Source organism: Camelus dromedarius, chromosome 7, assembly GCF_036321535.1.
Source record: "Camelus dromedarius isolate mCamDro1 chromosome 7, mCamDro1.pat, whole genome shotgun sequence".
In the NCBI taxonomy this organism is placed as follows: Eukaryota; Metazoa; Chordata; class Mammalia; order Artiodactyla; family Camelidae; genus Camelus; species Camelus dromedarius.
In genome coordinates this window covers 53933254-53953056 of record NC_087442.1, presented here as the reverse complement: position 1 = coordinate 53953056, position 19803 = coordinate 53933254, and the positions used below count along the sequence as shown (strand labels likewise).

The 19803-nt window shown below is 38.1% G+C and overlaps 1 long non-coding RNA gene across 2 annotated transcripts in view; it reads left to right on the top strand.

The window, feature by feature from the left end:
- The window catches only part of LOC135321689 (uncharacterized), a 688254-nt gene that overhangs the window by 122596 nt on the left and 545855 nt on the right, over positions 1-19803 (top strand). Inside the window, exon 1 of one of the 2 annotated variants that reach the window (XR_010381666.1) lies at positions 843-1045. The exons of the other annotated variant lie outside the window; for it this stretch is intronic. This is a non-coding gene — a long non-coding RNA (uncharacterized LOC135321689). Of the gene's footprint in view, positions 1-842; positions 1046-19803 lie in introns of those variants that run through there. 2 annotated transcript variants of the gene reach the window in all.

Below are 19803 nucleotides of genomic sequence, written 5' to 3'. Positions count from 1 at the left end.
TATTTCATGCTTTCATTAGGTCCACTAAAATTTTCATTTGTTCTTAAGTATCCTTTTTGGAAGGAGTATTCTGAGGACCAATAAAAATAGTCATAATTTCCTAGCATTCCAGAAAAAAAATATTTCAGGATGTAGGGAGTAAGAGAAATTAGTTCCCATAATTTCTTTTAAAAAAATTTTAGTGTGACCATGTCACATCTTACATGCTAAAATTTGATGCATTGATTAAGTAGAAGCCAAAGCCATGGGCTCAGCACCCAGGTGTCATGATTAAGCAATTTAGTTTGAGCCACCAAACTGGCAGCTGTTTTGCTCCTGAAAAGTAATGCAGCCTCTTTGAAGGAAGGAAGTGTACTGAAATAATTAAATATGCTTTTGTGGGGTGGGTATATGAAGGTCAAAACCCTGCCTAGGACAAGGGAAAGCATTAGCTAAGTAACATCGGGTGGATTGATGAAGTAAAATCTGTACAAAAAGAAACAGACCCCAGTCTTTCACAGCAAACTCATATACCCGTCAGATTGCAAATGCAAGCTTTCAAATTTCACTTTATTAAGTACTACTTGAATCAAGGTGTCAATGGCAGGCAGGAGAAGGGCTCACAGAAGATGGCCATGTTCTCATCCCTGGAACCTGTGCCTGATTATGCTGCCTTGAAGGGCAAAGGGGAATGCAGGCTACAGGTGGAACTGAGATTGCGAATCAGCTGACCTTGCGGCGGAGCGTGCGCGCATCCTGGGTGACTCAGGTGGGATCACTGACCACCAGGTTCTCTATAAATGCGGGGGGGGGGGGGGGAGGGCGGACGCCAGAGAGCCACAGGAATGGCAGGAATGGCGGCGGGAGCCTCCGCCTCCGCCTCCGCCTCCGCCTCTTCCGGCTGCTCTGAAGCCAAAGAGCGAGCCTCAGGGGCCGAGGAATGCAGGCAGCCTCGACCAAGAGGAAAACGAGTTCTCCCTGAGAACCTCCAGAAAAGAAGGCAGTCCTGGGAACTCCTGGATTTTAGCTCGGAGAAACTCCTTTTCGACTAGTGATCTTCAGAACGGTAAGAGTAATTTTGTGTTGTTCGAAAGCATTGCGTTTGCGGCCGCTTGTTACAGCAGCCATGGAAAGTTAACACAGTGTCTAATGGCAGATTTTCAGCCGATGTAGAGTAAGCTGGTCAAGGATTGTGGAAGTTAAATGACTCTCGATGAAATGTGCTATGGTATCAGGAGTTGCTTTTCTCCTTTTTCCTTAGTTTGATTAGATAAACTCCCGAGGAGAGTGGGGAGCAAAGGGGAAAGGTGCTCTAAGGACCTGCTTCTGTGGTGCCCACACCTGGCTCACATGAGTAACTACGAGGCTAACTCAGTTGTTCTCCATCTCCTGGCTCTGAGGTCTCTGGAGTTGATACTTCCCCTCAGGTACACTGGTACCTTTTAAACTTAAGTACTTGATGAGTAACCAGTGGGCTAAGAGAGGCTTAAAAATGTTACTCATTAATGTGGATGAGTATGATGCTGCTTTTGAAGAGGAAACAGTTACTTTATAGATGAGTGATTTCTGAACATTATCTGTAAGCCTGTTTTGAAAGTAATGTGGAACTTTCACCGCTGCGGTATAGCCATGCCTTGCACCTTTGGAACTGAGTAAGACATATGTAGAGAGTGGAATTAGAAAGCTATAGAGTTAAAGTCAGAGGTGTTCCTGAAACTACAGGGAGTTCCTAAACTAAAAAAGGAAACAACAATTTATAACTTCAGTGGTGTGAGGATGTAACCTGCTGGCTCAGTTGGACCAGGGGAAAACAGCAGTAAGAGCAAAAGAGTGAAAGCAAGAGAGCAGAGACCTGCCGCCTCCTGAGGGCCTTTGCACGTCCGGTTGTGTTCTTTCAGAATGAAGTCCCCCCTCCCCCGTGGTCTGGACCCCCTCCTTTGTTTTCAGGTCTCTTTTAGGGAGTGGGGCTTTGCTGTTTCCCTTCCCTAAAAGTTCAGTGCCCCACGGTGACTTTCCATATCCCCTTTCGCAGCTTTATTTGTTCTTTTTAGCACTTAGTACGATCTAACATACTAGTTTCTTGTCTGTTTTTTTGTGCCCGCCTGACATGTTCACTACTTGCTCTGCTCACCAGGGGCAGTGATAACTGCATTCAAAGTCACGACACACAACAGACTTGACCCAGCATCATGTTTATTTAGATTTCAGGGGGAAAAAACACTAAACATACAGAATCGGCAAATGACCATGGATTTCTTGATTCTGAGATTGCAGATGCCCTGTCATTCCCTGCTGGGCATTTCAGGGGCCATGAGAGATACTAAGTGGATGTGACTCACCTGAGCTCAGGGAAGCCACTGACTTAGAGCCCTTTTGAGTTTTATACCTTGCTAGTGTCCTCTCAGGGGGACACATTAGTTCCTATTCTCTGGGGAAGCTGTATGTGTCAATTAGATGATGCAGTAAACCTGATCTTTACAGTAAGGTGTAAATTGAGCGTCAGAAGATAGAAGTATACAGGGTCCAAGTGAAATTCTAAAGGTTTCTTGACTTCATGTTTCAAGGGAGGTTATACCAAAAGTCATGTTCTAACGATGGAAGACCACAGAACCAATTTCCAATCAGGCAATTGTCTCATTAATTAGGGGGCTGATAACTTCCAACTGATGGGCATTGGGCAGTGAGAGTTCATGATTAACAGAAATATGTCAAGAATGCTTGAGATAAATAACTTAATATAGCATATTTAAATGAAGGAAATACATAAAGACCTGTAAGTGGCCCATTGAGCCTTTGATAGTAATCCATTCCAATTTACCTAATAAAGGAGAATATTTTTAGGTATATTTGTTCTATGTTGTAAGTTTAAATAAAATCTTTTTACCCCAATATTTTTTGTTTGTTACCTATAAGAGGTATTCAGTCAAACTTTTGCCCATGGAAATTAAATTACCTTCAAGATTATAAGATTTTCCAGATATTTCCAAAATGTTTTCAAAATTTCATAGTTATTTGATGTAGTGTACAACGTTTCCAACTATTAGTTATAATGGAATTTTCCCTGCATTTATAAATACTGTTCTCAAGTTAAGCATCACCTTAAAAAGAAAATTCTAAATGTTCTTTATTCTTCTTGCTCTTTCTGGGCACACAGGAAGATTTCACTTCGCATTCTGCCTAGCAGTCATGCTGTTGCTCTGTGACTGAGGAGGTGAGGGGCAATGATGGGTCATGTCGAGTCCAACAGTTACCAGAGTGTGGTCCTTCCACGTGCTCTCTTCCTTGTGCATGTGACTGAAAGTGAAGGAACCCGCAATGGCAGGGTTGCAAATTGGGCACCCTGGGATCCTGGACTCTGATTGGAGGAAAGCTAGAAAGCTGTACAAGGATCTCACTGGTTGTTTCAAATCACTGACAGGATGGCATGTTTATGTTCTGGCAGCTTGTTAATTGCCCTGAATAAAAGTAACAGCACAGGGACCAGTTGATGTAGAGGTTTCAGAGAGAAAAGATGACTTGAAGGATTGTGACATTATTTATCATACTTAATGTAACTGTGGCATCATTAAAGGCATTTTTAAAAATCAGGTTTTTAAAGAAAATAAGCATTTATTTTATGCCTACAATCATACCCACATTACAGCTATATTAATGTCATTTATTTGCACATTTATTATGTAATATGCATTATGTCAGTAACCAAATGCCTATGTAAGTAAATTTGAATTACTTTATATAATCTTTAGAAGCACAGCATTTCATAGAGAATATAAAATCAAATCACAGTAACTTAGCCAAGATCACAAATAATGGGAGTGCTAGACCTACGATACTAACTTGAACCCCTTTAGTTAGAAAATCCTCATTGTCTCTAACGAGCTGTAGTGTTTCCAACCACAAACGAGCACACACGCACTAAAAGGGGATGTGAGTTACTCCTCTTGAATATGAATGCAACGTATCAAGGGTCACTTTCTTGTTGGGTATGTTGTGTTTATATATTGAAATAACTTGGAGGGTATTAATAACCTGAGAATATATGAATGTTAGGAGGTTTTCCTGCTGACTGTCGCTATTATTTTATCATTCTATATTCATATGATTGTGGAAAAAACAGTTGATGCTAGTATTTCTTTGTAGCAAGAAGTGTATTTTCCGATCTGGTTGGGAATTTGGAATAGATGACATTAAGTTGTTGAACTGACATTTTCACTAGTGGTGGTGAATTGTCTGGTACTGGAGGGTAATGGTCAGGTGGGACAGGGAACTTGGATACCAGTGGCAGTGCTTCCACAAACTGCCGTTTGGATTTTCACTTTGTAGACGAGGGACTGCAAGCTATAGCCTGTGGGTTGGCCTCCTGCTTTGGTAAAGTAACTTTTATTGAAACATAGATAACCGCTGGTTTTTGTATCGCCCAAGCTCTGTTGTGCAAAAGCATGAATGTTGAGCATGAGGGATAGAGCACTGGGGACAGAGACCAGGTGGCTCCCAAGCTGAATTCTTTGACTCTCCAGCCCTTGAAGCTTTGTCAGCGTTGCTATAGATGAAAGAGAATTTCTGTAAAGTTTTCAGCAGAATGACGGTAAAATAAGAACTGTGTTTCAGAAAGGAAGCATGGGGGATCATGAGAGCAGTGGAGGGAAGGTGGAAGCACAAGGCGAGTCGAGGGGAATCTCGTGGAGGGCCTGCACTTTGTGTGGGAAAGAAAATAGTAACAAGGAAGCAACTTGATGGAGCCGACCACCGGCTTCTCCCTGGATCCGCACATGGACTCCTGAGTGGTGGCTCCTCGAGTGGAGGTGCCGGAGGAGAAGCCCCGCTGGGCTCCAGTCACGCCTGCACCTGTGCCTTTCAGATGCCTCCTTGGGGTGCTTGCTGCTCCGGGGGCACGTGTAGACATGTGTCTCTGTGTCTCTCTCTCCCATTTGCATTCCCTTGCACTGTCGGTCTCTCCTAACACGTCTGGTAGGCCCAGAATCAGAAATAATGCGTACATAAGTGAAGTTTATTTTGTTTTATATAAATGTTGTTTTCTTCAGTATTACAAATTTGAGAGATTCAGTATGACATATTTTTGGAAAAAAAAAAATCTTTCAGAATCATCCTGTCGTTAAAATTGCCTTTATCCCTCCCACTTCACTGAGGTTTTTCTATGGACTGGTACATTCTTATCAGCGTATAAACATGCTGTCAACTGATGCCATTTTTCCAATCCTAAAGCAGACATGAGTCAAAAACCTGGTTCCATCTCTCCTGCTGTTTCATGTCTGTTCTGATTTACCACAAAATTCCTCAGAATAGTTGACCGTGCACCCTGATTGCATTACGTTTCCTGCCATGGCCTTTGGACACCACTTCGGTTAGATGCAGCTGAAGTAGCGAGAGCCGCGCGGGGCCACCAGTGACCCGCACATCGCCCCGCGGGGCCGTGGTCCGGCCTCCCGGCGCCCGGCCTGCCGGTGCGGCGGGCAGAGGCGCTCTTGCTCCTTCTTTCTTGAAACACACTCTTCTTTCTGGACACAGTATAATTCTACTCGTATCCGTTCAGTTACCATTCTGAGTCTTGCCTAATTCCTTACAGCCCCCTGATACTAAATGTTGGAATGTTACCTAGGTCTGTCACTCTGGATGATCTCAACCAGGCTTTGGGCTTTAAATGCTTTCTGTGGGAAGGACTTTGACATTGATGTGTCTAGCCAGACAATTCTGCTGAAATCCATACTCAGATTCACCTTCTTACTTGGCGCTGCCACCTGCCTGTAGTTCGGTTCTGTGTCGATTCAGCTAAACTAGTACTGTGCCTCTCAGAACTCCCTTCCTCGTATGATTCCGAGTTAGGATCCACCCCCAAGAGACATTGTGAGATTTGAAAGGTAGAAATAGATCAGCAGCCTTTATACGTGAAAAAGTCAGTGTATGTTGCCAATGCTGCTGCACCTCGTGCAGGAACTGGTGCAGGCTCCTGCCTGCTGCAGGAACCAGGGCCATGGAAGCTGGCTCCCCTACCTCTCCCAGTCATCACCACCTTTAGCTTCTCTATGTCCTGGGCCAGGCGGCTGTGCTCTTCCACAGGGAAGAGCACCACCTCCTTTGCAGGTGACTCAGGTTAAAAGTACTGAGAGGCAAACTTGGCTTCCAGTATGTTCTCATGGATTCCAGTGCATTTTGCAAATTTCTGTTGGTCCTTGCTCTCCTGTCCCCGCATCTAGATTCTCGTCCCAACTGCTAGCCCTCAACACTGATAGACTTTAGACCCACCACCAGATGCTAAGACAATGTCCTTGAATAGATTGCTTATCAGCATTCAGTTTTGGAAGGTCAAGTATTACAACTTAAAGTCCCTGTAATAAGCCCCTTGATTCTGCATCATTCGTAGCAATTTTCCTACTTGAACCCTGAAGGATACACTCTGCTTTATTTCTTTTTTTCTTTAAAGGGCTAGGATGGTGAATACTTGACATGGTAAATGCTTAATTGTTTGTTTTCTAACTACCTGTAGCAGAAGATAAACTCTAGGTAGGGTAGAGAGTTCGTTCTACTCATGGCACTGTCTCTAGCGTGTATAATTGTGCCTGGCCCATAGTAAGTATTCACTCCAGACCTGTGCAATCAATAAATGAATGGACAGTTAATAATTCTGCATTTTGCAAGTGATTTTTTTTTGGTTGATCTTAGTATCAGTATATGAAGGACAATGATCAGGGATAAGTAAAATGCCTGAAATACGGCTTTGAAATATCAACATTACAAAAATAAGCCAATCCAGAAGTGCAAGAGAAAAGGAATTCTTTTCTCTAACAGGTGAAACGGGGAAGGGGCCACCTCTGTGTATTACCAGGTGCTCGTCACAACTGGGGAGGTTATTTTCCAAAAGCACAACCTGCATAGTTGTGTCAGCTGTTAAAGACTAATCAACACTGGTTCAGTCAGTGACTTAAAATCGTGAAGAAAGGGGAAGAGCCTGTCAATTACGCAGTTACGTTTCACTTCAGGAATGTTCTATAGGTGCAAACAGACGTTTGGCAAAAGAGTTGAATGAGAAATGAGACAAGCCATTAAAGGCATATTTTTTTTCTTTTCTGTAGACCTATGTGTTCTGCCTGAAATTTGTTTGTGTTGTGAGAAATCTTTTCCAAAAAGGCATTGGTGTTATTAATTAAACAAAGGAAGAGGCAACTGAGGTGGGATCATGCTAAGCCCAAGTTGTTAAATGAATCTGAGCTCTGATATAAGAAACTTCCCCAGTGGTTATCTAAGCTGTCACCGCTTTAGTGCATCTGAGGAAATGTGCTCCAAGATGTGTGTTAGTGTTGGCAACAAAAATGAACTAACTTTAATTCTCAACTGCTAAATCTCACATCAATCCAGAAACTTAGCAGCTAAATTTATCGAACTTTGCTGCCCAGCCAACAATTACATGAACCATATTACATGAAAAGATAGCAGCCTGCCTGGTGTAAATAGTGAAAGTAAAATGTAGGAAAGAATTACTATTACTTTTTTAGATGTTGAAGCCTGTTCAAAGTTCTGATTTCTAGAAGGTCATAAAAGGACTCATAGATTTGTTTTCTTTGGTTGCCTCGCTGGCTACAAAACGAGATTACTTCCTGCCACTTCTGCCAAAATAAATGTTATTAAAATACTATATTCCGCAGCTGCCAGTCAGAACCAAAGGTACATAAGAAAATGGTGTTGATTCATAAACGTACCTTTCCCACCATTGAACTCACATTACATGTTGAACTGCTTGAGATAGTTTTAGCCAAGTTTCTTAAAGCTAGTTTTCTCACATCTTCCTTCTCATCCATAATATGTAAAACCTTATTGACCTACAATGAAAATCCTCAGCAATTTATGAGTAATGAATTTTTTATTTTCCCTAGGACTAAATATTGAAGTTATTTTTTTAAATCATTGATATTAAAGCTAAGACAAATTGCTGATTGTGGAAATGGCGAGAGACTTAAAAATCTGAATTTTCTTAGAGAGGATTGCCTCAAAAAAAGAGGATGCTCACCGGGAACAAGAAAGAGATCCAACTGATTTTCTGCTGAAAGAGGGGCATGATTGAAGCAGATTGTGAGGGAGGGAGAAAAGATGAGTGCACTGCAATTTGGTGCTGGAAAGAAGCCCCAAATCACACATCACTAGCTTAAGTGATTTTTTTTTTCTTAACAACTAGGTTTTAATGGTATGTTTTGAAATTCTAATTGTAAAAAAGTTTTGAAAACTTGGGATGGTGTGGCCTTGTGACCTGAGACGTTAGTGTTGTTTTAAAAAAAACAAACACAATCTCTTTATTGCCATCTCTTGGATTATGCCAGAACATGAATTTGCCAATAGAGGGCAATAGTCAAGCTCAGATAGACTGCGTCTATCATTTCTGCAACTTCTAATGAGGTAGAAGGGCACATAGAAACCTCATGTGCTTTTATGGATATTGCTGTGTAATTGCGGTGTAATTACGGCAGACACAGCTTTAGAAAATTATCTTTCAAGAAAACAGCTGGTTCTCTTTAACAAACCAGGATGAAATCTTGTCAATTAAAAAAAAAAAAGTCCAAAGCAAAATTTCCAAAAATATATGCTGATAATAAACAAGCAACGAAAAACGAAATAACATAAAAAATTTTAAATAGGTAAATCAGGGCTGCTGTTAGGAAAAAATAAGACAAATGCACAAAAGTGAGGAAATGATGAAGGTGGGAGGTACTTGTGAAATACTGTTTTATATTAGTGTAAACAGACTTCTTGGAATGATTTCAGATACGTTCATTTTTCTCTTAATTTATTTGTGTAATTATGTAAATACACGGGTATATCTAGCCTGTGCATGAAATACACACCCACAAACACAGATCTAAAGAGTTTTATAACCAGTGCTCCAGAAAAATGACAAAACAACATTGGGCATTTGACACTGACAATTTACAGGTTTTTTAATACTTTTAGATTTGCCAACAACCCAATCCCTGAGTTCCCCCTATTAAAATTCTACATAAAAAAATTATGAGGTACAAAATAGGTCATTAAGAGACCAATTACCATAATTCACTTTGATGTATGACTTATTTCAGTGTTACTTTAAAAATCATTTAGAGTGACTTAGAGATGATAGGATTTATTTAAAAAATTTACCAAGTCAGAAATAAATACTATTAAGATACTCTCGTTCTTTACTTGATAAGATATTTTCAGGAGGTCAGTTATATTTAGACTCTGAGCATGAGAAATAAGAGCTGGGGCTTTCTTTACTCAGTGGCGGATGGTGACAGTATCTCAGCTTTGTAGGCAAGTATCCCTCATGAACCTTACATTTAGAAACTATTGTAATTATTAACAAACACTAATGGAGGGTGTATTTATAGCATCGGACCCTGTGTGGTTAAAATTTAAAAACAAAATAGTATGTGATTAAAACACAAATACAGAGGTGCATACATGTGTATATCTATATGTAAGTATGATACGTATTTGTATGTATATGTATGAGACATAAGAGGGAGAAAGAGGAAATAATATTTAAGTTGGTGATTTTGTTTTTAACTGCAGAATAAGATGAGTATCTTGCAATAATACTCAGTAGTTCCCAAAGTGTGGTAGGACCTGGACCATTATAGTCAGTATCTTCTAAGCACATGTCAGTTCCCACTCTGGCCCCATCTGAACCTACTGAACCGCAAATTCTGGGATTGGGCTTCAGTGATCAGTGCTGAAACAAAGTTGTAGATGATTCTGATGCACGTGAAAGTTTGAGAAACACTTCTCTTGGTAAATATAAGTTATTGTCATGACTATAATTCGGATAGTATGAAACTCAGAAGATCTGTTTGTAGGCTTCCTTTCAAACAAGTTATGCACTAAAGTATATTTAACCTAGGTATAGCAAAGATGCTTTTATCACATAGATTGGTTCTTTTTTTTTAATTGAAGTAAAGTAAGTTACAATGTGTCAATTTCTGGTATACAACACAATGTTCCAGTCATGCATATATATAAATATATTTTCATATTTTTTCATTAAAGTTTATTACAAGATATTGTACATAGTTCCCTGTGCTGTACAGAAGAAACTTTTTAAAGATCTGTTTCTCTATATAGTGACTAATATTTGTAAATATCAGACTCCCAAATTTATCCCTTCATACCTCCTTTCCCCTGGTAACCAAAAGATTGTTTACTATGTCTGAGAGTCTGTTTCTATTTTGTAGATGAGTTCATAGTGTCTTTTTTTTTTTTTGAGTCCACATATGAGTGACATCATGTGATATTCTTTCTCTTTCTGGCTTACTTCACTTAGAATGACAATCTCCAGGTCCATCCATGTTGCTGCAAATGGCACTATTATTCTTTTTTATGGCTGAGTAGTATTCCATTGTATAAATATACCACATCATCTTTATCCAGTAATCTGTTGATGGACATTTAGGTTGCTTCCATGTCTTGGCTATTGTACATAGTGCTGCTATGAACATTGGGGTGCAGGTGTCTTTTTGAAGTAGGGTTCCTTCGGGATATATGCCCAGGAGCGGGATTCCTGGGTCATATGGTAAGTTTACTCAGTCTTTTGAAGAATCTTCATACTGTTTCCCACAGTGGCTGCACCAAACTACATTCCCACCAGCAGTGTAGGAGGGTTCCCTTTTATCCACAGCCTCTCCAGCATTTACCATTTGTGGACTTTTGAATGATGGCCATTCTGACTGGTGTGAGGTGATACCTCATTGTAGTTTTGATTTGCATTTCTCTGATAATAAGTGATACTGAGCATCTTTTCATGTGCCTGTTTGCCATTTGTATGTCTTCCTTGGAGAATTGCTTGTTTAGGTCCTCTGACCACTTTTGGCTTGGGTTGTTAAGTTTTATGAACTGTTGATATATTCTGGAAATTAAGTCTTTGTCAGTCGTATCATTTGCAAATATTTTCTCACATTCCATAGACTGTCATTTTGTTTTGCTTATGATTTCCTTTGCTGTGCAAAAGCTTCTAAGTTTAATTAGGTTCCATTTGTTTATTTTTGCTTTTATTTCTATTGCCTGGGTAGACTCCCCTAGGAGAACATTGCTGAGATTTATATCAGATAATGTTTTGCCTATGTGTTCTTCTAAGAGGTTTATAGTGTCTTATCTTATGTTTAAGTCTTTAGCCATTTTGAGTTTATTTTTGTGCATGGAGTGAGGGAGTGTTCTAACTTCATTGATTTACATGGTGCTATCCAGTTTCCCAATACCTTGCTAAAGACACTGTCTTTTCTCCATTGTATATTCTTGCCTCGTTTATTGAAGATTAATTGACCATAGGTCTGTGGATTTATTTCTGGGTTCTCTATTCTGTTCCATTGATACATATGTCTGTTTTTATGCCAATACCATGCTGTTTTGATTACTGTAGCTGTGTGGTATTGTCTGAGGTCTGGGAGGGTTATTCCTCCAGCATTGTTCTTTTTCTTCAATATTCCTTTGGCAATTTTGGATCTTTGTTGATTCCATATAAATTTTAGGATTACTTGTTCTAGTTTGGTGAAAGATGTCCTGGATAATTTGATAGGGATTGCATTTAGTCTGTAGATTGCCTTGGGCAGAATGGCCACCTTAATGCTATTGACTCATCCAATCCAAGAGTTTTGGATATCTTTAAGTCAAGATAGATAGGTTCTTGACTGAACCTTTTGAAAACGAGGCATGTAATTAAATATTTACAGAAACTTTTTTTAATTAGCTATGGAATTTCAGCCTTAGAGGTTTGTAGTAAGTGTTGTCTCATGCAGATAGAAAACTGGAAAACTAGGAACCAAAAAGATTAAAAATATTTGCCAAGTATCAAATGGCAACTTGACAATGAACTTGCTGTCAAATTAAAATCTTTTAACTTCTATATTAAATTTTAATCAGAGTAGATGGTACCTTGTGGTTTTCAAATAATTCTCCATATCAGTGATAAGACAGTTGTCAAATAAGTCATGGAGGACATCTGAGCAACCCAACAGCTTGATCAATGGCACAGACTCGTAAGTATTTCCCAAAGTAGGAAACAGAATAAGCTTAACCATCAGCTATGCATCCTCCTCTGGCTTGTGTGGTTGGTGATTTATTCTAAGAGCTATTGCTGGCCCCTTCCAGGAGGTGTTTCTGTCATTGCAGCCAGCCAGGAGATTGTGAAATTGAAGTACACGTGTAGATTTTTCTCAGTTATTAACATATCCTTCTGAATCAATTGTAATGATATTATTTTTCTCTGGCTTCTGGTCTGCATTCCTGTTATAAACTTGTTGAATTTAAATGGTTTATCTTTCTGTTTTGTCTGGGACGGGAGAGTGTTGCCTGTCCTCAATGCTGACTACCACAACTGGCACATAATAGTTGCCCAACACTCGTATCAAATAAATGATTCAATGGAGACTCAAAAATAGATACTTAATTTTGCAGTATTAACTCTAATAAAAAGAATGCTTTTCATATAAAATTTGCACGTACCTGGTGATAAGGTAATAGGATATAATCTGTTCCTATTCTTACAATTTGTTTTTAACAAAGCTTTCTTGGTGCTTCTGACTACATCCAAAGTTGAGAAAAGTTCATTGTAATTATTAATGATGCTCCTAAACTCCAGCCCCTCCATTTCCAGACACTGATTTTCTAGGTGTTTCGTGTGTGTTTATAAAATAGTTCTCCGGGATAGCATATAATGTCAAATAGTCTTCTCTTTTGCTGATTTCCGACACAGGATCCTGTATGTTCACAGTATGGCTACAGAGGCCACAGAATCAGATCACTGAAACCACAAAGAAATATTGCCCACTTTCTCCTCAGATCCAGCTGAAAGCTACTCCATCTCAATCTGTTCCCTGTCTGTTGAATTCGCATCAGACCCCAGTCAGCATCATACCGTTTGCTCCCATGGGCAGCATAGTTAGCTGTTTGATATTCTTAATTTTGATCACGCTCCTCAAATCTTCCCAGTAAGACATCCCTTCAAGCAGAGGCCAGTAACATAGTTAATATTTTAGACTTTTGTTCTATATTTGAAATGTATGCAAATATTTACTATACAGTGTTTTAATATGAAACTAATGCTTAAATTACTTTGTATCAGGCGGGAGCCTTTTTAACCCATGAAGGTGTATATATATGCCTTCAATGCTTTGTCAGTAACACCAGGCACACCCTTGCACAATGTGAGTACTCAGGGCCAGCTTGAGAAACTGAGCCTTGCTTGAGTAGAAGAGCTCATGAATTTCTTTTCACTGCTTCTTGGAGACTACTATAATAGAAGCCAATTATGCCTGAATGGACGATTAAGCGTGGGACAATCGGAGTAGTAGACGTATTGAAATATTCAAAATTACTATTCCCTACCAATGATGAATATTAATCCTTAGGAATAGCAATTGCCCTTTCATTAAGAGGCTAATTATCTTGGGAGAGACCTTTGGACAGGCTTAAGAGACCCTGAGTATATACTAAGGTTTGTTTGAATTTCAGAGTTGACCTAGACTCTTAAACAGGAATTTCCATAATACTAAGATCACATTTGCAAGCTACAATTTTCTAATCCAAGATGCATCTTAGACTTTGAGTTTGAATGTAGTACTTCATGAATTTGGTTACTGATCACACGTGCTGAATTCAAGTTTGCTATCTGATCATGTGGTTGTAAATATCTCAACATTCTTGTTTGTTTAATCTTAAAACTGTATTAAGATATGTAATAGTTACTATTGTTTAAGACTGGCAGAAATATCTTTTCAGCCATGCATGACTAATTCCATCTTAATTGGTAATGTACGTTTAATTACATAAAATGTTTTCACACCTGAGTAAGTTGAGTATTGTGAGGATACATTCAGACAAATGGACTACAATCATCCATAACAAAGCATATAAAAAGTAGCAAAATGTAATATACTCAGTTATTAATGTAATAGACTATAATCAGAAACATTGTGAGGAATTGTTCAAATGATAGGATTTTAACAATATTTAATATTAGATGGGCAAAAGAACATGTTACATGTTATGACTTGTATAAATACCGGAAAGAGTTTATGAGAGATTTCTGAGAAACAGGTAGGCATTGCTATAACCTTACACATCCTTTCTGAGAATGCAAGTTAACAGAAATATTAAGTAGATAAATATTTAATTCTTGTCTAGGGGATAAGATAAATTAACTAGAATGATAGCTATATGAAAATGCACTTGGAATGATGCATAACAGTAGCTAATATCACATGAGGGAATATAGGCAAATGGTTTAATTGAACCAAAAAAATAAAATTGCATCAAAGTTCACAGTTCTAGAATGTCTAAACCAAAGTCAACTTTTATTGATATTTAAAGCAGTGAAACCACTTTGATCGATCTATTTTGTGCGGTAGATGATGCACTATGAGAGACACATCTATAATGTGCTGTACAAAGAGAAGTACTCTTGGCAATATATTAAAAGTCATGTTGACATTGCAAACAAGATTTGACAGTTATATTTTGAAGCAAATGAATTAAAGTAGCCTCTGAACTTACTTCACTGTGGATTTCAAATTGAAAGTAGAACTTGAATTCCTAAAACCTGACTCTATTCCTCTATTATTGGATAAAGTTTCTTTTCATGTAGCATATTAGAAATATTTGCCAATACTATGTGGACCAACATTTACGTTCCATCTGTTGGTAAAAAACTGAATTGTTTATTTTGAGGTATCAAATATTCAACACGGCCTTCTTGAATTAAAGGAAAGTGACAAGCTACATGCACAAAAGTACATGTAATGTGTGCAGTTATGCCTAATATACACCTAAAAGCATACGTGTGTGAATAAACAGTAAAAATGTTGCTAATTGTTCATCCCTTGTTTTCTAAATTAGGAAAAATAACTCTGAGTTATACTAGTTTTACAATGGGGAAATGAGGCATAGCCAGAATATCTTTGTCTATTTTATTCAAACTTGTATAAATTAACAGATGAAAGTAATTTTGATTCAATTCGGACAACATAAAATTACAAAATAAATTTTCCTTTTCAACTGAAGTTACAACTTCAGAAGTCTTACATTGATACTAGGAAACATAAGAACACCAAAAGGGAACAAAAAATACTAGAAAACTTGGTTGACTGTTGTCAGCATAACTATTACTTAATTGTCTGCAATCATATATAAAATGGCAAAATGTAAAATTTAGATTTTGGAGAACTGAGGGTTAGCACTGGCCACTGCAACTTTATCAGAATTCTAACATACTGTTTCATCACCTGTAGAGGTTTGTTTTTCCCCTAAGACTGTTTTCAAATTCCTAAAATCTAGGTGCTTTTGTGAAAGAATACACTGTTTTCTCTACTCTTCCTTCCTTCAGGAAGCCCCCTTCTAGAAGGAAGCCAGCTTTAATCCAGCACTGAATTAAGATTCTCATCTCCTATCTCTTCTTACTGCCATTCAAACTTGTGCTAGTTCAGTCCAGGCGCTGCACTGGTACCTCAGATCAAACTCCTGCCTCTGTCATCGCCACAAGGCACCCATGCAGAAAGGGTCACAAATCAAGTTCCAGTTCCCTTGATAAAAATTACAAGCACTTACTGAGGCCTCTTGACCAGGAGGTCAGAAAATGATTCTGCGTAACACAAAGCAAACTTCATAAAAGAAAGAAAAAGGAGAGAGAGGAGAACAGCCTGCAAGTGTGTGTATTACTTCTCACTGCTCTGTATTTGCGTATTCCTTTGAGCTGAGTTGGGCCCTCTCTCTGTATTTCCTCAGTTCTACTTCTGGGCTCCTCCACCTCCCCTTCCCCACTTTGCTCTACTAACCTTTCATCTTGGTTTCTTCCTTTCCTGCCACTTACATAAGATTCATTTGTAAGCTAAGGCCCCACTGCCATTTTAGAATGACTTTTGGGGCAAAGGAGATGTATGTTTTAAGCTTTAATACTTAAGAATAAGTATTATTCTGCTTTTCCTGGAAGTGAAAAGGTGGAGTGAGTCTGAGCACACCGGGGCCATGGCATCTTGTAAAGGCAACGGGCTTACCAGATGCCCCTGTGCCTCTCTGGTTTGCTTTCAGAAGATCTCTACTTAAGCTTCTCTCTCCATTGTTTCCTCGGGCTTCAGCTCTGCAGATGCCTTAACTGGTGAAACGTGCTGTCAGGCATAAGGCTTAGTTTTGCTTCTCCCATGGTAGCACGTTTGAATTCAGACTTTTTCCCCCTGAAGACAATCAATGAATCAAGTGGTTGGTGTTTTAGTAATTGAAGTGGGCCCGTGGACGGGAGATGAGACTTCTTCCATCTCTTCAAATCAGGTTTTCGCATGATTTCCTCTCATTCCAACCACAAGCACCCAAAGTCGCTGAGATTGTCATGCCTACTGTATCGCAAGCCCAGCCTTGTGTGTGTGCATAATCACCACATTTAAGCCTGAGTTTACAAAATGGCAGGTAGCACGGACCTTTGTGTTGCATCCCACACTTACAAATTTTCATTTGCCGGGAGATGGCGTTTGTCCCTCTACTACCTACATTTGTCCTGCTCACCTTTTTTATCCCCTGCAGATATCTCAGATTTGATTAGTGCTTTATAACGTCAGTGATTCTCGTTCAAAATGGCATAGCCATGTGATCTGCTAAAAGCCCATCTGTGGTAATTGATTTATCACTCTTATCATTTAATTCAGTGCACACGGCTGAAATTTTGGTTTAATAGCTAAGTGCACTCAGGAGGATTTCCCACATTAATGCAGGGCTGTGGCAATTTCTTAAAGTTCTGAACTTATAAAATCGACAAAATTTAAGTGCAGTTATTACATGCTGGGAGTTTTCCATTGGAAATGTATTAATGAAAGATGATACATTAGGTCAGCTTTATTGTACTTTGTAAATACCTACAAGTGAAATAAAAACAGAAATGGATCAAAACTAGTTCTTAAAGTAGCAAAGACATTTTTTGATCTTAGGAATATGTAAGATCCAGTGTCAAAAACAATGCTGTGAAGAACCAACAGGCATTTGAGTATAGACAGAAAATTGACAGACTGAAAACAGAAAAACAGAATTCCTTTTATCTCTCCTTTGTTTGGATTGCATACGGCCATAATATTGGGTAAATACAATCCTGGCAATTCAATCTTTCCTACAGATTATTTCCTAGCTTTTATGGGATTTTTCTCTTTCTTGTTTGGGATTTGATATTATGGACTGAAAATTAGCATCCAAGATGAAAAAATTGAACATCTTCTCTCATCCATTTGTAGAAGGAGTTAGAAAATTTATCCGTCCTAGTTTGACAGAACTCTTTTCCTGCTATGCATTAATCACTTTAAAACATACTCTAAACAATTATTTTTAAAGTAGTCGTAAATTTGTTTGTAATGGTTTTCTGTGTTACATGTGTGACAGCTTATGATCTAAAGGGACTTTTGGGGGACAGTATTATAGTACAAATAGCTCTCCTAGTGGCTCGGAAAGCAGAGTAAAAATGCAGAAATTTATACGCTTTTACTCTCCTGGTTCTGTTTTACTACTTGTCAGTTATGTAACTGTTCTCTTCAGTATTTGCATCAGGGTTACAGAAGGAAATCTGTAGTGAGATTTAATAGGTAAAGATAACAAAACACAGCTCTGAAGCCTCACTCATAATATTTCACATATGACTGTTACAGATCAAACTAGTTAGCTTTTCATCAGAGTTACAGAAATCATGTCTCAAAAAGGAATGTTCATAAACAAAAATAATTCTTTGAATAAGTGTGCTTATTCTAGACAGTTTCTTGAAAGTTTAACCTTACTGATCACAAAGTACACAGATTTTAAATTAGAAAAATGAAAGTATTCTTCCAGATAGGTTTCAGTTACCAAAGGAAATATCTTTTTTTTATATTCTTAATACTCGGATATTTTAAAAGAATGCAAAGTGATTTTAATATGCTTACATTTAATTACAAAGAATCAATACATAATCAATGTGTCTAAGAATTTAACTGATTCTCCTCATTTTTAAAGCAGCATTGTTTATAATATGTGACAATTTAGTAACAGCTGTTTAGAGAAAAAATTATAATAAATGAATGTATCAATGTAGCTGGATTTCAGAAATCTTAAATTATAGATGTAAATATACATGATACATAAATATAGATATTTACATGTGTGTGTGTGCAAATGTGTGTATATACGCATAGGTGAAGACACACATACATTTATAGAGAGAGACACTTTCTTCTGCAGGAAGAGGAATATAATTAATGGTGTGTTGGGTGTGTGTGTGTGTGAGATGACCAACTCTAAGGAGCCCTGATTTGTAGCATTGTTCTAGTTTTTGTGGTCTAAATACTTGGACCACAGATAATAGCTAGCTTCTGTCGTGCACATGAGAGATGTCTGTATGTACATATGCATGTGTGTGTATTAAGTCTCCTTGAATCAATTGCTTGCTATTCTAAATGTGGGCCACCTTACGGAAGGAGGAGAAATACTGCTTAGTGTAAGAGTCCTGTAGGTGTGGTCTACGTTTGAGAAGTAAAGCACACAGGCATCCTATCTGAGTAGAATTGTTCTGCACACTCGCTGTTTGAAAGAACACTGATTAACATAATGATTAGCATTAATGGCACATATCTTTATTTTGAAAAATCAGTTTAATGAATTGTGTTAATGAAAAAAATTCTCAAACTGGCAGCTTTCCTTCTATATCACTGGGATCACTACACGTTCTTGTAACTCACGAAAAGCCATCTGCTTGTGCAAGAACTCAATTGCTTTTTGCTTTTTTCTTACCTAATGGGGTTTTGATGTTTGAGTTTGCTCTATAGCCATCAGTGTCTCCATTGGCCTATCTTTGGAAACAGTTTTTTTTTTTTCTTTTTTTTTTTTTTTTAAAGATTCAGAGTCACCTGTCTTACCCTTTCCTGAGTCTGGAATATTCAGCAATGGCTTCTCTCGGTGGAAGGAACTGTATGAAATCAATGGGCTAGTTGTTGGATGGCTTCTCAAAAGTTAGAGTTAAAGTTATATTCTCAAATAAGTGAGGCTGACGACTCTACCAAGATCTTTACATTTAGGAGCAGATTTTCTCCTGGTTGCGGTAGCTACAGTCACATCTTTTGCAACTAACAAGCTCAAAAATTTCCTTTTTGATTCATAGACTTTCAAAAAGTGATAGAAAGTACAAGTAATCTAAGATTTTTCCTCTGGGTTGTGTGATCCTGGTTCTAACTTTTGAAAGTTTAGCTTTTTCAAGATTTTTGTTCAAGTTGAACCTGAATTAATGAATAAAGACAATCCTCACTTGCAAAAAAAAATGGCGGTAAAATATTAAAATATGGCAATCATTTATTAAACAATGATGATAGTTTCCTCAAAAAATTAGAAGTATGTAATGAAACAGACTTCATGTTCAGTGGATACCGTTCCAGTGTTTTCTGTAAGATAATAGTAATCCAGCTTCTAAAACTTAAATCTTCTTGAAAATATTTATAAGCTGAACAAGAGACAAAGCAAACAATTAGAAATCTAACTGCAAAAAAATCTCCAGTGTGCCCCTATCTATTGAGGCCAATGGCTTCCATTGCTTAAGAGCAAAGCCAAACAAATGAAGAAAATTAAAAGTTCTTTAAAGAATGATTTGGCCATCTAGTATAACTTCTTCAGATGTTATACTAATTTTGATTCAAGCTAAAAACATTCAATTGCACCTGAAAACTGAACTGTCATTTAGATGATAGGAAATTGTTAATCACGTCAAGTTATGCATTTAGGTATCTCAAACTGGCAGCTATAGCTTTATTACCTGTATAATACATTTGTGGATCTTGATAAACAACGAGTTCCAATAATGTC